This window comes from Corapipo altera, unplaced genomic scaffold, assembly GCF_003945725.1.
Source record: "Corapipo altera isolate COAL_440 unplaced genomic scaffold, ASM394572v1 295, whole genome shotgun sequence".
Taxonomy (NCBI): Eukaryota; Metazoa; Chordata; class Aves; order Passeriformes; family Pipridae; genus Corapipo; species Corapipo altera.
In genome coordinates, this window is record NW_020884936.1 from 1,815,170 (window position 1) to 1,834,221 (window position 19,052).

The following is a 19,052-nucleotide window of genomic DNA, read 5'->3' on the forward strand; positions in this document are numbered from 1 at the left end:
TGGACATGGATTTAATGGTATTAGGCAGGATGTTAATGGTTTATAGCTACTTTTAAGAGGTATTAAAGAGGTTATCAGACCAGGTTATCAACTGAGCTAACCTGATCTTTCAAGCTTGGATAACAGCAGGAAAAAAAATACACCTGGAAAAACTCATCCCTAGAAATCAGTCATTGGGCAGCCACATGACTGTGTGCAGTTTGGAACTAAATAAGCCCTACTTCCATGGAAAATTTGTCTGTGGAGTGGAGTGATTTGGGCCTTCCAAGTGTAACTGGAGGATGAAAAAACACTCAGGGGTAGTAGGGAAAGCATTACTCCAGATATCCAAGGATAAAGGGAGAAGTTTTCAGCTTCATGTGCTCCCTGTGATTTGGTCCCTATGTGCAGGAACAGCAGGCCAAACACCTTTCTCTTCACCCCAACACACACAGAGGCACATCCAGATTTTAAGAACTTGGTTCAATTAGAAAAGCAAGGGGTTTTTTTAACACCAAAAGAGTTGTCTGGCTGCAAACAGTAATTGCTGCCCCATTTCCTGCTACCTCGGGTCATGCCCTCTGAAATTCAAACCAGAGCATCCCAGTGATTCTGTGAGGCCTGATGCATAAGTGGGAGGCAGTATCCATTTGCATGTACATATGGGAGAGCTGGGATCAGGGGACTAATCTGCTTTCCTCTGGAGACAAGTGCCAGGAGGTCACTCTGCGTGTCATCAGACTTATCCCAACAGAGAGCTCGGCATCCAAGGTACATTGGGAATAAATTACACTAATTAAGACAGCAGGGATGACTTGGAGGCAGTGGAGATACATGGCCAGGCCAGTCTCTGCAAAGCCTCTCAGAGCTGCCACTGCCTCCTCAGCTTAACACTCTGTGTGTGATTTTTCACGGCTTCATGTATCCCCTTTCCAGCCATCCAGGATGAATCCAGCACCACAGCTCCAGCTGGAGAGCTGGCACTGAGGACTATGTGTCTGTTGGCCTGCAGCGTTTTTTAAGATATTTGTTGAAAAAGAGCCATCTCTTTTCTCTCACAGTCTTCTACTGACGTGCACAAGGACATCAGTCTCAGGTTCCAGGCACTGCTTTTCCACACTCACACTCAGGCTTTCAGCCTCTCTCTTTTATATCCCATAAAGTGTCCTGGCAAATTCACCAGATTTTTTCTTTTTTAATATTTTCTTAATATTCATTTTATTTTGGAAAGTGGACCAGCTCTTGCTCCCCAGTCTGACTGAGGAGAGCAGTCGGGTTTTGAAAGGATCATCCCCCAAGGGTTTCCCTCAGCATCTTGCAGGGAGAGGTCCAGGGGACATTCACCCCAACCAAGTCACAGAGGAGAGCAGCCCATCCCCTCTGGACCAGCAGGAGGGAAGGGAACCCCTCAAAGACAGAAACAAGGTGGTGATCACTGAAATCACACCTGCAGGTGGATAAAATAACATCCCAGATGCTTCTGTGCTACAATCATGGGATTTGAGTACTTCTTTATGAGAAAGCCCATATCACCCACAGGGTATCTGACACCTGGAGTCAAAGGATTTGGCTGAAGGTGAAAAAGTCCACAGTAACAATGTCCCTTTGCATGGATCTACATGTCTAGGCATGGAAGGGTCATGATCTCTCACCCTGAGAGACATTTGAGGGCAGTTTCCTTGCTTTCTCTCTGGCTTATCTTCATGGGGCTGAGATAACCTCCTTGAGGGAAAACAGGAAAGCTTAGCAAAAAGGAAATAAGATGGAAACACCTTAGGGAGAGGAACCTTCTGGAGGGAATGGAGAAACAAGGGAGTCACCTACCCACCAGCAGGAGAAGGAGCAATGCCAGGTGATGGGAGCACTGGGATGAAAAACCTCCCAGCTCCTTGTGCTGATAATTGTGGGACTCCAGTGCCACTGAGCAACCGGCAGAGTTTGCCAAGTGCTTGCAGGCAGGGCTGCCCTGGGATTGATTTTCCTCGTTTGGACATGACCAGGGACAAGTGTGTGTCCTTTGGCACCTGTTCCTGCGAGAGTGAGGCATCACCACAGGGATGAAAGGACAAGAGAGAGGCACTGGCAGCAAATGCCATTTGCTTGGCCCGACAGGGAACAGGGAATATTTTGATGGGGATCTTCAGACAGTCTTCTTAGAGAAAGTATTAAGTGTTAGAAGGAGAAGGGAGATATTTATTTATAATAAGCCATTTTAATTTTTTGAGGGTTTTTACTTCTCTTGATGTGGGTTATACATATTCTGCTGGACTGACAGGGAAAGCTCATAGATCAGGAAAAAGGCATGTTATTAGAATAGATCTTTTTCATGGGGTCTTGCATTAATACATCTGCTGTTCCAGCTGCCTCAGAGGTCCTTAGAACCACTCCCAGGTGAGCTGTGTGCCCCACAAATACAAGGCAGTATTAGCAGTCAGACACCAAACAGCACAAGGACACCCCAGGCTGCACCCACCAGCTGTACCCAGAGCTGCAAAGCAGCTTTAGCATGTCATAGAATCATCATAGAATGGTTTGGGTGGGAAGGGACCTTAAAGATCATCTAGTTCCAACCCCCTGACGTGGGCAGGGACACCTTCCACTAGCCCAGGTTGCTTCAAGCCCCATCCAACCTGGCCTTGGACACTTCAGGGGATCCAGGGGCAGCCACAGCTTCTCTGGGCAACTTGTGCCTGTGACTCACCACCCTCACAGGGAAGAATTCCTTCCTGCTGTCTAATCTACCCTCAACGTCACGGACTGATTTCCTCAGCAGCACAAAAAAAAATGCATCGTTAATGCTGCTGGGACCTGAATGACTCTTCACAGCTGGCTCAGGGCTCTGCTCATGGCATCCACAAGGTCCTTGAAGACCTTGGCATCTGTGTCAGCTTACTTTGAGAGGCAGGGCCCAGGAAACCCTCTGTGGTGCTTATTTCTTCCCAGCTTTGTTTGCTCTGGGTAATTACTGACGCACCGAAGGATATTAGCTCTGCGTGTGAGGGTGCAGAGAGACTGAGCGCTCTCAAATATCAACACTGTAGTTCACTGTAATTAATTAAATGTTGACATGATCCCCAACAAGCAAAACCTTCATTATTCTCAAATTAAACCCCTTGACACAGATGTTTGAATCATTGTCAGTCCCTCTAATTGCGATCAAATGCGTAGAAATGTAGACACACTTGTGTCGAACGCGGGGAAAGAACTTACAGCGGGGAATAAAGGTCACTGCCATTCCTAATTAAAGCAGTTTCCGGAGCAGGCAAAATGATTTTTAAATAATTCTGGCCCTTATCGTGTTTTAAGACCCAGGATAATTTTTACATCTCTTCTGTATTCAAGACCTACTGCATTTTGGAGAGGAGTTTGCAAGCCTAGAAGGGACTTCTCCGAGGATCCATTGTGATTTACAGACACCTGCAACCCCAAGCGCCTCCTTAAGGATTTCTTGAACTCCCCCATTACTCAAAACCAATTTTTTTTCTTAGAGAGACACTCAGCATTAACTCAGGACTGCAAATAATGGAGAGCCCATGCTTCTAGTTATGCTTTTCCCAGTTGTTTTATATCCTTGCTATCACAGATGAGTGCTTTCTTTCCAGAGTAAATTTATGCCACTATAACTTCAAGTCTTTAAATTTTCCCCCATTCTTGACTAGATTAAAAATGTGTTTGCTGTCAGAGCGAGCTTCCCCTGTATTTCACTACAATGCATGAACAAGTTGCTTCAGTCTCTCCTGGATAATGCAAATAGATCAAGATCCTTTAATCTCATGTCTAAGTTGACTTTTCCAGACCTTCATGTTGTTTTGCAGAGTTTCTTAGAGCATTTTCTGTCTCCTTGACTTCTTTTCTGCACTGTGGGCACCCAAAAGGGACATGATTTTCCACATGAGCAACCTCCATTTTTCAGTCTTCTTGGTCTGGTTCATCTGTTCCCGTTCATGGCTTTTTTATGATCTGAGCATGAGTTATTATTGTTAATTTTCTGTGACACGTTGCTCCTAGGTGGTTTATATATGTCTTTTTGCCAACAACATTGAGAGTCATTCAGTGAGGAAGGTGACTGTAAGAGCAAGTCATCAACTTGTTCCTGGAAGGAAAAATATTCCTCCAAGGAACCATTTCACCAAAATATTCCCACGTGCTACTGTTCAGGGTGAGCACAAAAATACTGATCCAGAACTGACATTATTGCTAATATATACAATACTGGGACTGATACTGGTGCCCCTCGTGTTCAGAAGATATTGTCATGCTTAATGCCCATGACTTTAATGAGAGTTCAGTGTGTAACTACCTTTAAAATCTGTGCCATGACCTTTATGTCAGGGATCATGACATGGCTTAGCTTCACCCAGTAGTAGAAGATACTTGTCTTTAATTACAAACAAGTTGATGGTATTGAAGAAGCATTGGTGTTTTATGAGACAGATGGTTTAAGTTGCCAAGGAAGTTGCTCTTTTTGGTGTTTTGAATATCTGGAGGCAATTTGTAGGGGATCTGCATTGAAGCCAAGCTCAGTTCTGCCTCACAGCAAGTGTGGAGCCTCCTTACCCAGCCATAAATTCATTGCACAAAGATAAGATTGAACAACTCTGCTTGAAGATCTGCTGACCAAGACATCCTGGGAACCCCCTACGAGCCCCTCATTGGACCCCCAGACTCTCTCCTTTAGACAGCACTGCTGGTGGAAGGGCACAGGCAAAACAAGTTATATATGGAATGTTTTTTTGTCCCCTCGACACGAGAAGCCATCAAAGTGCTCTAAGAGGGAAGTGGCAAATCCAAAGCTACTTGGTGATGGTGGAAGAAGAGAAGACAATAATTTCCTGGGATGATTCTTTTCTTGATAGGGGCTGTCCACAAACGCAGCAGTTTCCCAAGGAGGAGGGGAAAGTCCTCTTAAGGTCACTTCCCTGCGGTGAGAACTAAATATACAAAATTAGCATATCCAAAAGCTAATTAAGAGTAAAGCCCATATCAAGGCAGGGAGTGCACTCCATATCCCATGTATATTAGTTCTGAGCAGTGAGTGAAGAGCACAGGAGGCAAAGAAACTTGTTTATCTCATGAAAAGGCGAAAGGCAGGCAGGTATCTCCTGGGAGGTACTCAGGTTGCCATCAAAATTGAATGCAAATCTTCATCTTTTCCCTTCAGGTTCGGAGATAAAAAAAGAACTAGAGGTAGGGCTGAGATGGAGCAGGAAGCATGTCAGTGGAGAATGAGCCTCATCACCATAATGAGGCACTTTGAGACACTCATCTCTCCTCAGCAGAGACCCTGTTGCCCTGTGCATTTAAACCAGGCAACACAGCATGGGTTTTGCATTCTCTCTCCTGAAATGTCTCCTTAGAACTCCACGTGGCTGTAAAGCTTAAACAAACTCACCATGATATGATGGTTGGTCTGCTGCTACGTTTCTTGGTCCTTCCAGCATTGTCTTTGTGCTTGTCCCAGGCCTGGATAAGACAACCAGGCAGTCAGGTTTTGCCTCTTGTCTTGTTTTACTTTCTGTTCAGCCATGACTTCCAGGTGGATTGCTCAGGTAACAGAAAATGTTGGTAATCTGGGTTTTCTGGGCTTGTCATCCCTTCCCACTGTCAGGTCCTGACACCATTACATGTGATTAGGTTTGGTCACCCCATCCTCATTCACAGATTCATTTAGATTGGAAAAGACCTTCAAGATTATCAGCTCCAACCTGTGACCAAAAGGGATCAGGGTCAGACTTTTAGCCATATGCTTAAAATTACCATACCCAAACCCTCCCAGAGAGGGATCTCCATGCAGGTGCATCCCTCAGCTGTGCTACCCACTGCACCATGTGCAGGCCAAAGCCATCCCAGGGTCCCTGCTAACAGCCTGGGTGCCCCTCAGGTGAAATCTGGTCCCTTGTCCGGACCCTGTTCCCTATACCCAAAGAATCATGGTTTAAGTACAACACTGCTGAATAACCAGATAAGAGGAAGCTGATCTAGTGAGTGGCATCCCTGCCCATGGCAGGGGGGTTGGAACTAGATGGTCTTTAAGGTCCCTTCCAACCCAAACCATTCCATGATTCTGTGATTCTATGTGGTGCTACTCACATCAGACAGATGACATGACCCTCCCTGTGGACATGGTGGAAAGGACTGAGTAATAGGGATCCTGCACAGGCAACCAGTGCAGCATTAAACAGAGGACCTCATCCCTTCAAGTTAAGGGCTTCAGGAACTGTTGGGAGTGATGAGGATGTTGTTATCTCACCATTCCTGTTATATTTTTGGAGCCTGTTCCACTGACCCATTGTTTTCTGAGAGGGGGGGAAAGTGTCTCTTTTTGAAGTGCAGTGTTTTTAGAGCTTCATATCAGCTGAAAAGTGGCTGGGACGAGACAGACCAACTCTCTGCTATCTCCCCTGAATATTTTCAGGTTGGGGGAGAAGACGAAAATACAATTTTTTTTTTTTAAATTTTCCCTCCTTGACGCAGAAAAAAAATATAAAGAAAGAGAAGGCAAGCGATGAGAAACTGTGGATTTTTCCATGCAAGCTGAAGCCAAAAGGGCTGTGCCTTGGAGCTGAGTGCGGAAACAGGGCAGGCGTTGGAGGATTTTTCCCCTCCGAGCCTGAAAAGAAATCAGAAGTTGGCTGGCTGGTCTCGAATAGCCCCTCCTGAGCCTGTGAAACCAGTCACAGTTTTTCACCAGAGCTGAAAATATCAACCTCCCCCCCATCCTTTCTCCCCCACCCTTTCCTCCGTGACGCCACAGCGCCCGTGTCCGGCGGTGCGGCTCTCTGGAGGATGCTGGTCAGGATCCCTTGGAGCCAGCAGGCCTGGGAGGGGGGCACGGGCTGCAGTGCCAGGCTCCGTGGCCAGTGACGTGCTGTCTGCCCAGTTCTGAGATAAACAGAATGTCCTTGGGGCTGGCACGGTGGAAATGTGCTGAGGAAGCTCCCACACTTCCCCCTGATAGTGTGCTTTCCAAACGCTGACATCCCGGTGCTGGAAGGTTCTCCAGGCTGGGAGCCACCAGAATTCCCAGCAATCAGCCACCAACCAGTAAACCTTCCACTGTGGCATCTTTCCAGCTCAGTGGTGTCACCTGTGTTCGGGTCCTGGCAACACTCACCTGTCCAAGGTGAGTTCTGCTCACCCTGAGCTGTAAATTGAGGTCTGGGATCACATTCTGGGCAAGGATTTTTTTCCTGAGTTGAGTTGAGCCCAATGAAAAATTACCTTTTTCCTCTGTCCAGCTCAGATCTGGCCTTGCTGTACATGAAATGCCATGTGTTCCCAGCAGGATTCAGCCCTTCCAAGGCCTACCCTGCAGCCAGATCTGATCTACATATTTACGAGCTTGTAAACAGGACAGGGCGGGTGAGTTCACATTCTTAGAAAACCAAGTGCAGAGAAAAGAACTTCTGAGTTGGAAAAACAAAGAGTAGTCTTGGGTCTGACCCAGCAAACACAGTGGTTTTTCCAAGACTTGGATGGATTGCTTGAGAATCATTCCCCACCATTCCTTTTCTACAGGATTCCTCAAGCTTACTCTTTCGTTTGGAAAAAAATGCACATTCTCAGTATTTCTGACCAGAGCGGAAGAGGCAGCTTGATAGAAAAGTGACATTTTATCTTGGAGGTGAGTGGAAGCCAGGCTTCTGTTTGCAGCACTCACTGAGGAACAGCAGTTCCTTGCAAAGGGAGGTTTAGGGAAGCTGTTGAAGGAGTTGTACAGCAGAAGGCAGTTGGAGGGCTCACCACAAAGTGCCACTGCCAACAAATGCAAGAAGTAGCCTAGAACAGCAGTTCCCAAACTGTGGTTGCCAGGTCTTGATAGTCCATGAAGACCCGGTAAATGGTTCATGGACAGCCAGAGAGTATGGGAGCCAGGCAGCAAAAAATGATGAGAATTAACAGTTTTTCATAGAATCACAGAATGGTTTATGTTGGAAGGGACCTTAAAAACCATCTTGTCCAATCCCCTGCCATGAGCAGGGACACCTTCCACTAGAACGGGTTGCTCCCTGTCCAACCTGTCCCTTGAACACTTACAGGGATGGGACACCCAAAGCTTCTCTGGGCGACTGGTTCCAGAGCCTCACCACCCTCTGAGTGAAGAACTTCTTCCCAATAACTGATCTAAGTCTCTCCTTTTTTTGGATCAAAAACATTTCGCCTTTGTCCTATCACTATCTACCTGTGTAAAATCAATGCCTATGGCTGGATTTTTGCCCAGGAGACATCCTACTTATGGTTTACACTGGCTGAGATGGTGTTAGTCAGCTCACCCATAAATGCTTCCCTTCCCTGAGGGCTGATCATCCTGGCTCTGCTACCCAGAGATGTGCTTGAGGTGCCTCGTGCAGAGTTGGGACCCCCAGCCTCGGATGCAGCATGGGATGCTCCCATTTGGAGAATGGAGAGCCACGGGAATGCTCCTCTCTGAGCGGCACGACAAGCTTAGCATTGCCCTGGAGGGAACCTAGCAACCCCACAAGGCCATTGTGCCCATTCACATCCTGAACCAGATGGAAATTTTCTTTTTAAAGGCTGCCCCAAGCGTGTTTCCTCTGTTGAGCCATCCAGGCAGGAGTCTCGCTGTGGTCTCTCACATCAGCACATGGATTCCAGCCTCCTTTCTGCTCAGACAGCAACACAAGGGCTCTTGACATGTGAATTGGTTACCCTGACTTTTTCCTTCTCTCAAGAGACTATTTTTTTCTTCATTTGCATCTGGTAAATAAGGACCTTCCTGATGTCTCCCTTTGGATTTGTCAGACTGGTCAATCCTTGCTTTTTTTTCTTTTTTTTTTTTCTTTTTTCCTAATTTTATTTATGTCCTTTTGCTGAGTCTCATGATTCAAAGATTTGTTTTCAAGTCCCCTTGGGGGCTGCAGTCAGGCTATTATTTGTGAATCATTAAGGAACAGGCAGTTGGATACACATTTATCTTTCCCAAGTATAGGAAACAATACAAAAAAAATTACCTTTAAGGGAGCCCATACTAAAAGTCAGATGCAAAAATCCTACATCTTTGTCTTCTCTTTAATTTTGTGACAAATTTCAAAGACCATCTTCCTGCTGACCCTGCTGTATTCAGCACCGCCTGTGTCCTGAATCTGCTGCCCAGCCCTTCTTGGAGATGAACCAAGCAGATAAAAAGGCTATTCCAGGGCAGGGGAGTGTTGAGGTGAGTGAATGGACAGCTTGGTTTGAGGGCATGGAGAGGACAATGTCTAACACCAAGCTTGGGGCCATCAGACCCTCTGTGCAGTCTAGTGGAAGGTGTCCCTGCCCATGGCAGGGATTTGGAATTAGGTGGTCTCCAAGGTCCCTTCCAACCCAAACCATTCCGTGATTCTCTTGTGAAAGCGTTACCTTAGCCATTTAAAAGATTTATTACAGAGTGAGCTTGGTTTGCAGTATCCAAGCCTAGGTTTTGTTTCAAAATCTCTTTCCCTTTCCTCTGCCTAGTCCTGCCTGAGTAGAGTCCACAGAACTGTTGAAAATCAAGAAGCAGGAAAAACTCATAGAATCACAGAACACCAGGTTGGAAGGGACCTCAGGGATCGTCTGGTCCAACCTTTCCTGGCAAAAGCACAGTCCAGACAAGATGTTCCAGCACCCTGTCCAGCCGAATCCTAACAGTGCCAAACACTGGGGAATCCACCACCTCCCTGGGGAGATCATTCCAGTTGCTGATTGTTGTCGTGGTGAAAAATTGTATGCAGTAGGAATAATCCCAGGGGTGAGTTGTACCCATTGCCCCTCATCTCTCCATGTGAAAAGGGAGTCACAGCTTCTTTGTAGCTGCACGGTGCTACAGCCTCCCCTCAGCCTTCTTTTCTCAAGTCTCAGTAAACTCAGTCCTCAGCCTTTTCTCAAATGGCAGCTTCCCAGTGCTTGGATCATCTCTGTGGCCCCTTTCTGGACCCGCTCCAGCCTTTCCACATCTTTTTTTTGCATAGTGGGGACCAAAACTGAACACAGTGTTCCAAGTGTGGCCTCAGCAGAGTGTGACTACGACTTCTTTATCTCTGCTGGTGATGCCCATGTTGGTGCAGGTCTTCCTGCAGGGTGGACCTTGCTTCTGAAGCATCCACTTCCACACTCCTATGGGTAACATCAGGAAACTTCATCAGGATACACTTGATCCCAGCATGCAGGTGAAGGCATTAAACAGTGTTGGGCCCAGTATGGATCCCACTGGTGGCAGGTTGCCGGTTTGGGAAGGAGCAAATTGTTACCACTCCCTGTCAGCCATTTCCTCACCCACTGCACAGACTACTTGTCCAGACCATGGCACATTTAGTTTCTCCAGCAGACTGTGGGAAACCTTGTGGAAAGCCTTGGAGAAATCCAGGCAGACAATATGCACCTCTCACCCAGTGCTTCTTTTGGCCGTATCCACTGTGTGCTGCTGGTACAGTTCCCCCTTGCAGACCATGGTATCAACCCCTTTGCAGCATCAGGCCACAATTTCTTAGTTATTCCTTTATTTTAAGCATGACTTTCTCCTTTAGAGATCTCTCACGAAAGATGGAAGGTGGTATATTCCACTCAGGGCAAGGAAGTTTTCTGCATGGGGCATCCAGGTCCTTGGATGCAGAATGCAGTGAATGAAATGACCTTCTGGGGATTTGCTGCTACTGCTTTCAGCTGTGAGTCCCCAAATGAGGGGTCAGTGCCCTCCCAGGAAAGATGGCACATAATGGAATTGGGATTGTTCAGCCTGGAGAAGAGAAGGCTTTGGGGTGACCTAATTTTGGCCTTCCAGTACCTGAAGGGAGCCGACAAGGAAGATGGATAGAGACTATTTACAAGAGCCTGGAGTGACAGGAGAAGGGGAAATGGCTTCAAACTGAAAGGGAGTAGGTTTGGATTGGATATCAGGAAAAAAATCTTCCCTGTGAAGGTAGTGAGGCCCTGGCACAGGTTGCCCAGAGAAGCTGTGGCTGCCCTTGGATCCCTGGAAGTGTTCAAGACCAGGTTGGATGGGGCTTGGAGCAGCCAGGTCTAGTGGCCCATGGCAGGGGGTGGGACTGGATGATATTTGAGGTCCCTTCCAAACCAAACCATTCTATGATTCTGTGATTGAACTTTCTTTGAGCCCCCTCACCTGTCCATAACCAAGTCTCATAAGCACATTCCCAGTGCTATCCAGCAAATGACAAGTTTAGCTACACTTTGCTCAGGAATCAAACTAATTACTAGACATCAACTATGCTGTTAAAAAAATAAGAAAATAGGGGGAAAAAAGCCAGTTTATGGTCACAGCCCCCCAGAACGAGGGCTGTAGAGCAGACCAGAGCAGACTAAGTACTTTATAGGACCTTGCCCAAAGCCTGTCTTGTGCCCCGTGCAGTGCCCCTGTGGTCCTACCACAGAGTTACTCTCTTGTGGAGTTGTGAATCTCTAGGAGAGCTGGAGGTGTTGTGTGGGAGCCCACCAGAGTGGATCTGCAGTCTGAAGCAGATGCTTTGCATTTCGTGCCCTGTGATGTGGCACAGGGGCATATGGAGGTTGTTAAGGGTGCAGACCCTGCTGGGACAGCGCTGGGGGGGCTGCACATTCAAGTCTTTATGTTCTTTTGAGGGTGGTCTCTGGAGTGAAGTGTTCCCTGACCACTTTTATCTGGAGGGGTCTGACTGGACCATGGTAAGCAAATTAGCACTGTGCACAACCCAAGACTCGAAATTACCCATGAGGTTTCTGTCAGGTAATAGTCAGATGTATCTGTGAGGCTCTTCACTGTCACCCTGCACTGGTGAAAGGCCTGTCCTGCACAGGAGAGAAACTAATGCACGGGGAGCTTTGGCAGCTTCTCAGAGAGGATCAGACAACCAGATTCTCTAAGGGTGAAATCCATCAAGTATTCAGGTGTAACCTTGGATTGCTGTGATGTGGTTGATCCATGAACCAGGATCATCTGAAACCTGGTATGATCCATCTGCCCAGGACAGGCTTGCACTTAGGACGAGACAGATCACTCCCTTCTCACCACAAGATCTATCATCTGAGCCCAAGGACTTGCTTAGATACCTAAATTCAGTTGGGTGATTCACATAAGAGACCAACAGTTTTCAGGAAATTTGATGCCTCAGAAACATCCTCATGGCAACGGCTCCCACCAGTGGTCCAGATTCCCGGGATTGCCCTGAGAAAAACTCCAATGTGAGCTTTGAGGGGAGTGAAGGGCAATTTCAGTCGAAGTCCTACTGATGTACTGCAACTTAGGGGAAAGCTTTGGAGACATCACTAGGACCACACTCCTGGAGGTTGGGGGACAGGTTTGGGGGCCATGGATTAGACCAGCAAATGATCAGAACAAGGCTCTGTTACATTATCCTTCTCTTGCAGACAGGCAAAACACGCTCAGACCTCAACTTTGAGATCCTGCTTGAGAGTGCTGATGTTTTTCAGAGCCCTTGACACCCCTCAGGCTGATCTCTCCTGCCTTTGCAACCACCCCAGATTAAACCAAGCTTCCCTGACCCCCACCACCCCACAGGTTTATCACCCACCCTCTGGGGACCCCACCCACCAGATGTGCACACCCCACCATGGGCTCTGGCATGGGCAGGGGCTCTTCAACCATGGCCTGGGACAACACTAGGGACAATCTGGGACAGTCTAGAGGGTCAGCAATGACCAGGGGAGTGGTGGCTTCTCCCTTCTTTTCTTCTGGGCCAGCTCAGGGTGCGGAATTGGAGCAGGCAGGCAGTGCCTACGCGCAGGGAGACACACAGGCAGCTCATCGGGGCTTTCACTGGAAAGCTGCTGCTTATCTGTGACATTGTTTATGGGGTTGGCTGGAAGGCTCACAGGCCTGAGGAATTCCACCCGATATCCCAACGCCATCGTCCTCCAGGGAAAACGCCGGAGCCGCTGTGGACACGCTGTCCTCCTCCCCACGCCAAGCAGCTCTTGGATCCATCCTGGGAGGGCAGTGAACTCCCTCATCACTCCAAGGCAGGCCACCAGCTGCAAGGAGGTGTTAACCCTCTAAGGACCCTGATTCGCCTGCAAATACCCAGTGGAGGTGGTCGATAGAGGGTGGAGGAGCAATCTGGGAAAGACTGGTTGGAATCTGAGGCTCCCAGTCACACACAGAAATCCTCACTGGTATCCAGCCCGCTCTCCCGTAGCTTGGAGCTGCATCAAAGGGATTATCCATCACAGGGGCCTGGGAAGGAGCTGGCAAGGAGAGAGGCAGGCTGTATAATGAGCAGAAAGGGGCAGTTCATGATTACTTTGGAATAGATTTAATTAATTTGCTTTGTGAGAGAAAAAGAGGGAAGAGACAGAGGATAAGTTTGGATCAGATATAAGGAAGAAGTTTATTACAATGAGGGTGGTAAACCCTGGCACAGGTTGCCCAGGAAGGTGGTAGATGCCCCATCCCTGGAAGTGTTCAAGGCCAGGTTGAATGGGGCTTGGAGCACCCTGGCCTAGTGGAAGGTGTCCTTGCCCATGGCAGATGGGTTGGACTAGATGACCTTGAAGGTCCCTTCCAACCCAAACCCTTCCATGATTCTGTGATTTTATGACTCTTTCTTTGGCCAGGAGAGCCCACAGTGAGCTTCAGCAGCTACAGTACCTCCTGTGTCAAGGGTTTTCCTATACCAGCTGCAATTCTCTTGACTTGCTCCTCTGATACCTCCCGGGGGAGTCCTTTACCCCCTCCTGAGTCTTTGAGGCCACATTCAGGAGAAGCTTGAGCAGTGAGACACCTGTCCCCACCACAGTGCTAATCCTATATATGGATTTCTGCAGGTTCCTGACTCAAGAACAGATCGGTTGGCAACTTGGCAGATTTTTTTTTTATTTTCCAAACCCATCTCTGATACAAAGTCCACACCAAGCAACAGCAACACCCTTGTCAGTGTGAACAGCCCTGCTGGTCCTTGCAATTCCAAGTTCATGGTGGGACAGCACTGAGGCATGACTTTGTCACTGTGTTTTTCCCACCTGCTCTCACGTCTGCAGCGTTTCTGTGCCATGGACTCTTCAGGACATGCTGTAAAGCAGGGACCTTTTAAAACAAAGATGCCCTTGCCAACTGCAGCAGAAAGCAAGCCTGCTCACAGATTCTGGCTGTGTACTGGGAGCCAGGGCCAGAATTTAGATTGGACTGGCTCCATTTTCATTCGTGCATTTGTCTTTTTTCTTGTTTTGCTTTATTTTCTAAGCACTGAACTCTGGGACCAGCAACTCTCCAAACAATCCAGTGATATCACCTTTGAGTGAGTCATGGGGAGGGCAGGGTGGAGAAGTGCAGGCAAGGAAAGATTATGAGACTGTGCTAGCTCAAACAACCCAAAAAAAGTGGGATATGTGTTTGGATAAATGGAGGAGAAATTGCATTCACCAGTCACCCATTACACAATGTCACAGCACTGGGGAGCATGCCTGTCCCTCCAGACATTTATACCTGGCTACTTCTTTCCCAAAGATGAGCAGGGTGACCAGGAATAACTAGGAAAAAAAAAAAAGTATGAGCACATACTTTATTGCCTCAACTTTTGAACCACCAAAAAAAATGTTTAATCTTCAGATCACGTTTAGCTTGTGACTTCAGTCACTTTGCACGGTGCAAACAGGCTTTCCCTGAGCTCACCTGCAGCTTTCTTAATTTCTTAATGGTCCTGAAGACAATTACGTAGGATTACAACAGGATCTTCAACCCTTGCTCAGACTCAGCTCTATCACTAGGATTCAGATTCTGCCAAGATTCAAAACAACCTTTTGTAAAATGATGAAAGGGATAAAGTCCCCAAATGGATGCAGCATTATTATTAGAAGGTTTTGTTTATTAGAAGAAGATAAAGTCCTCTTCAGGATCTTCACAAGCTGACATGGAGCCTTCTCAACAAGGCAGTGGAAAATAGAGAGGATGAGGCTCTGCATCCCACCCTACCTGGGAGCATCCTGCACTGAAGTACAACCAGGATCCTCCATCCACCAGCAGAGGGAGAATCACTGAGCAGGCAGCCAGGGTGGAGAAAGGACGCCTCAGAGGTCTGCCCCTACTCCCCAGGCTGTCTCTGTGTTTTTCATATGTGGATTTGGTTGGGCTGGATGGAGACTTCCCTACTGGGATCACTACCCCCAAAAGCATCAGCCCTGTTCAGGAACAAGCCAGGTCTCCATTGTCCTCTCCCTGTGAGGGCTCTGGGGTCCCAGATGCTCCAGCATGGCAGGAGGTTGCTGGATCCCAGCACAAATACTGTGGGTAGTGTCAGTGCCCTCCACACCAACACCATCCAAAGGGTGGATGTCCCCAAGGTGAGTGTCACAGCCTCCTCCTTTGGAAAGGACACCAAGCTTTGCCAGGAAGTGTGGAGCTGGATGCCCAGGAGAGGTACTCAGAGGGCTGATTTTGAGTGAGTAGGAAGAGCTCCTCTTTGAAACAAGACCAGATTTGACTGTTTTACTGTGCCACAGGTCCTACAATAATTGTTCTTCCTGTTCTTTGGTATTCTCTTACACTGAGATATCAAGTTAAAGTGCTGGTGCATCACTCTGTGTTGCTGTTCCTGATCTTTTACTCCTGTTTTCTATTTCTGGACCTTGGACACATCTTTCTGTGTTTCCTGAGCTGTTCAAGTGCCCACCACTCAATACTGCCTTCCACACATTCTAACATTTATGCTCCTATATAGTAACTCTTACAAACCCCAGCCCAAAAACACTCCCTCTCTCGAAGTGTTGTTGCATATTCACATACATGAAAGCAAGACTTAATTTCTTCCATTCTTTACTCACTCCCTAAATAAGACCTCACAACCCCTCCTTAGGTGCAGCCTCCCAGGGCCCATCAGAAGAGCCTGATGCTCCAGCAGGTACAAAATTACCAGCCAAGGAGCTGTTCTGGGGACTCCCTGCCCGGTTCTGTTCATCCCAGTGCAAAGAAATGGGGGGAAACTGTGGCTGCACTCAGGACACGTCCCTTGCAAAGGCTTATTTGCATGGCAATGAGGATGGTAATGAGCCCCTTGTCTTCAGATGTACACGAGGTTCTAGCGGGTGAAAACCCCGGCCAAAGTTGAAATTCAGACGATTCATGGCTTCTCTTTCTTTTCAATTTGTGTTTTGTATCTGGATGCAAAAGACAAAGCACGTAGTACAGAGACTGAATTGTGCAATGAACCGCTAAACTCTGGATGTAAGTTGTTATTTTAACAAACCAACAGGCTGTTTAAGCAAGCACCAATCTCTTAAGTAGCCTGGCTCAAGCAGTAATTACTAGTTGAATTTTAAAAGAGACCCTTCTTTTATTTGCTTTGTTACCATAGCTTTTTGTTTTCTTTTCCTCTCTCTTGAAGCTAAAAAAAGTGCTGCATAAAGCTGCAGCTCCTCTGAGAACCCAGTGTGCTGCTAACAGGGTTCACAACAACACTGTGAAAGAGTTCAGGGAAATTAGCCCCTTTCTCCGGTGGGGAAACTGAGGCATGAAACCTCTACATGACAAGAGGATGAGCAGGATTACATCTTTAGTGAAGTCCTTCACCTGCCTTGCTCCCAAACACATGGAGCTATGGCAGGATCAAGCTGGGACAGTGTGATGTTGAAGGGCTGAGAGCCAGGGATTGCCTTGCAGAGAGATCAGGGCTGTTGGTAGAGGCTGGTCCCCAGGTGGAATCAAAACATCATAGAATTACAGAACTGTTTGGGTTGGAAGGGGCTTAAAGATAACCTATTTCCAACCCCCTGCCATGGGCAGGGACACCTTCCACTACACCAGGTTGCTCCAAGCCCCATCCAGCCTGTCCTTGGACACTTCCAGGGATCCAGGGGCAGCCACAGCTTCTCTGGACAGCCTGTGCCAGGGCCTCACCACCCTCACAGGGAACAATTTCTCCCCAGTATCCCATCCAACCCTACCCTCTGGCAGTATGAAGCCATTCCCCCTTGTCCAGGCCTTTATCCGAAGTCCCTTTCCAGCTCTCCTGAGCCCCTTTAGGCACTGGAAGGGGAGCTCTAAGGTCTCCCTGGAGCCTTCTCTTCTCCAGGCTGGACAACCCCACCTCTGTCAGCCTGTCTTTGTAGGGAATGGATTGGGTGTGGGTCTGGGCAGGAAAACAAACTCACCCACTGTTGCCAAGACCTGAGATTGAGGAGAGGGATTGATGCTGTGCTTGGAAAGCCATCGCTGATCCACATTGCCTGAATCATCAAAGGTTCCTGAGGGTCCAGGGTGGTGGGATGGGGGCAGGGTGAGAATGGGGGATGGCTCAAAGCCACGGTCAGATGGAAAATGAAGGAGACACTTCATACAGTGCAAAGGGGGGTTGGTCCCAGCACCCCTGGGGGGTTTAGAAGACCCTGGCTGTCACTCAGGAGGCAGCTTCTGCTGGGGTTAGAATCAGATGTGGTGATTCAAGCAGCGTAGAGCCAACTCTCAAGCACTCAGCAATAGGACAAGGGGGCACGGGCTTAAGCTCCGCCAGGGGAAATTTAAGTTGGATATCAGGAGAAAATTCTTTACAGAGAGAGTAATCAGGCATTGGAATGGGCTGCCCAGAGAGGTGGTGGATTCACCATCCCTGGAGATTTTTAAACGCAGATTGGACGTGGCACTGAGTGCCATGATCTAGTAAATGGACTGGATTTGGACCAAGGGTTGGACTCGATGATCTCAGAGGTCTTTTCCAACCCAATCGATTCTATGATTCTGTGATTCTATGATTCTAACTCATAAATCTCACCACTCTCCCTGAAAGAACAAACTCCTCTAATGCAAAACAACCAAGGTGGGGTCATTGCCTCCACAAAAGCTAAACCTGGTGTAAGGGAGATGGCGGGAAAGGTCGAGAGAGACTATTTACTAGAGCATGTAGTGACAGGACAAGGGGATTCAAACTGCCAGAGGGCAGGGTTAGATGGGATATTGGGAAGAAATGCTTCCCAATAGGGTGAGGGTGGTGAGGCCCTGGCACAGGTTGCCCAGAGAAGCTGTGGCTGCCCCTGCAGCCCTGGAGCTGTCCAAGGCCAGGTTGGACAGGGCTTGGAGCAAGCAGGATAGTGGAAGGTGTCCTTGCCCAAGACAGGGGATTGGAATGAGATGACCTTTAAGGTCCCTTCCAACCCAAACTGTTCTGTGGCTCTGTAATTATTGCTCCATTCAAACCCACTGACTACACCAGCAGCAACTGCTCATTAAGCTGCAAATGCCATTGATTTCCATGAAGTCCCTGGGTATTCCCAGCACAGAGATGTCATTCCTGCTTCCTGTCCTTGTTCAGTGCCTCCTTCAGCACATATTGACAGCCAGCATGGACTCCAGCCTGGCTTGGGTTGGCCTTCAGCAGATGTTTAAGCTGTGTGGCCACATCTGTGCTTTCCCTGCCCAACCATCATAAAATGCTGGGATCTGTCTGTCTCCTCTCATGTCCCCATGATGGAACAGCCCACATACCTAATGTTGAGTCTGACTGTAATTTCTCCACTTTTTAGGGATGGGTGTAAGGAAGTTTGACTGGAACCAGCACTCTTGAGTTTCCTGGATGATGGTTTTCCTCCAGCAAACAGCCTGGGGAGCTTTAATGTAGTGCCAGTCACAAATTTCTGGCTCCTGGCACCTGTTTTACTGTTTTGACACCAGGCTTTTTAGCTCAGGGAAAATAATAATGATATCCAGAGTTAATGTTATTTACTAAAATACAAATTAATGCTCGGTCACATGGCACGATTTGTCATCCAGAGCTAAAATTAAAAGAAATTAAGGCTGACTCAGAAAGTTATTTCAGATCTGAGGGGGGAATGCTAAGTGTTGAGGCCATGTGGGAGCAACAGTGACATCTTCTGGCTCCGTAAAAAAATCTCCAGCTTTTTCACCAAGAAAGCCACAAGGAAACTCCACAAAAACTTTTTAGTGGTTGGGTGGACAAAAGAGTTTTCAAGTGGGAGGGACAGGCTTTGTGGCAGCGGATATTATCTGAGCAACCTTAGCATGACTGAAAATTTCAAGAGAAGGTGTGTGACACTGATGATCCAAAATGCCTGAGTGGAGGAGTTGAAGGGGTGTTGCTCTTCTCTCAGCTCAGGGGACAGGGCTGTATCCACACTTTTAGTCTGCAGGGGAA

The 19,052-nt window shown here is 47.8% G+C and overlaps 1 protein-coding gene across 1 annotated transcript in view; it reads left to right on the forward strand.

Annotated features, from left to right (window-relative positions):
- Window positions 1-19,052, forward strand: part of ADRA1D (adrenoceptor alpha 1D) — a 43,075-nt gene that overhangs the window by 21,679 nt on the left and 2,344 nt on the right. The gene's annotated exons all lie outside the window — the stretch shown is intronic.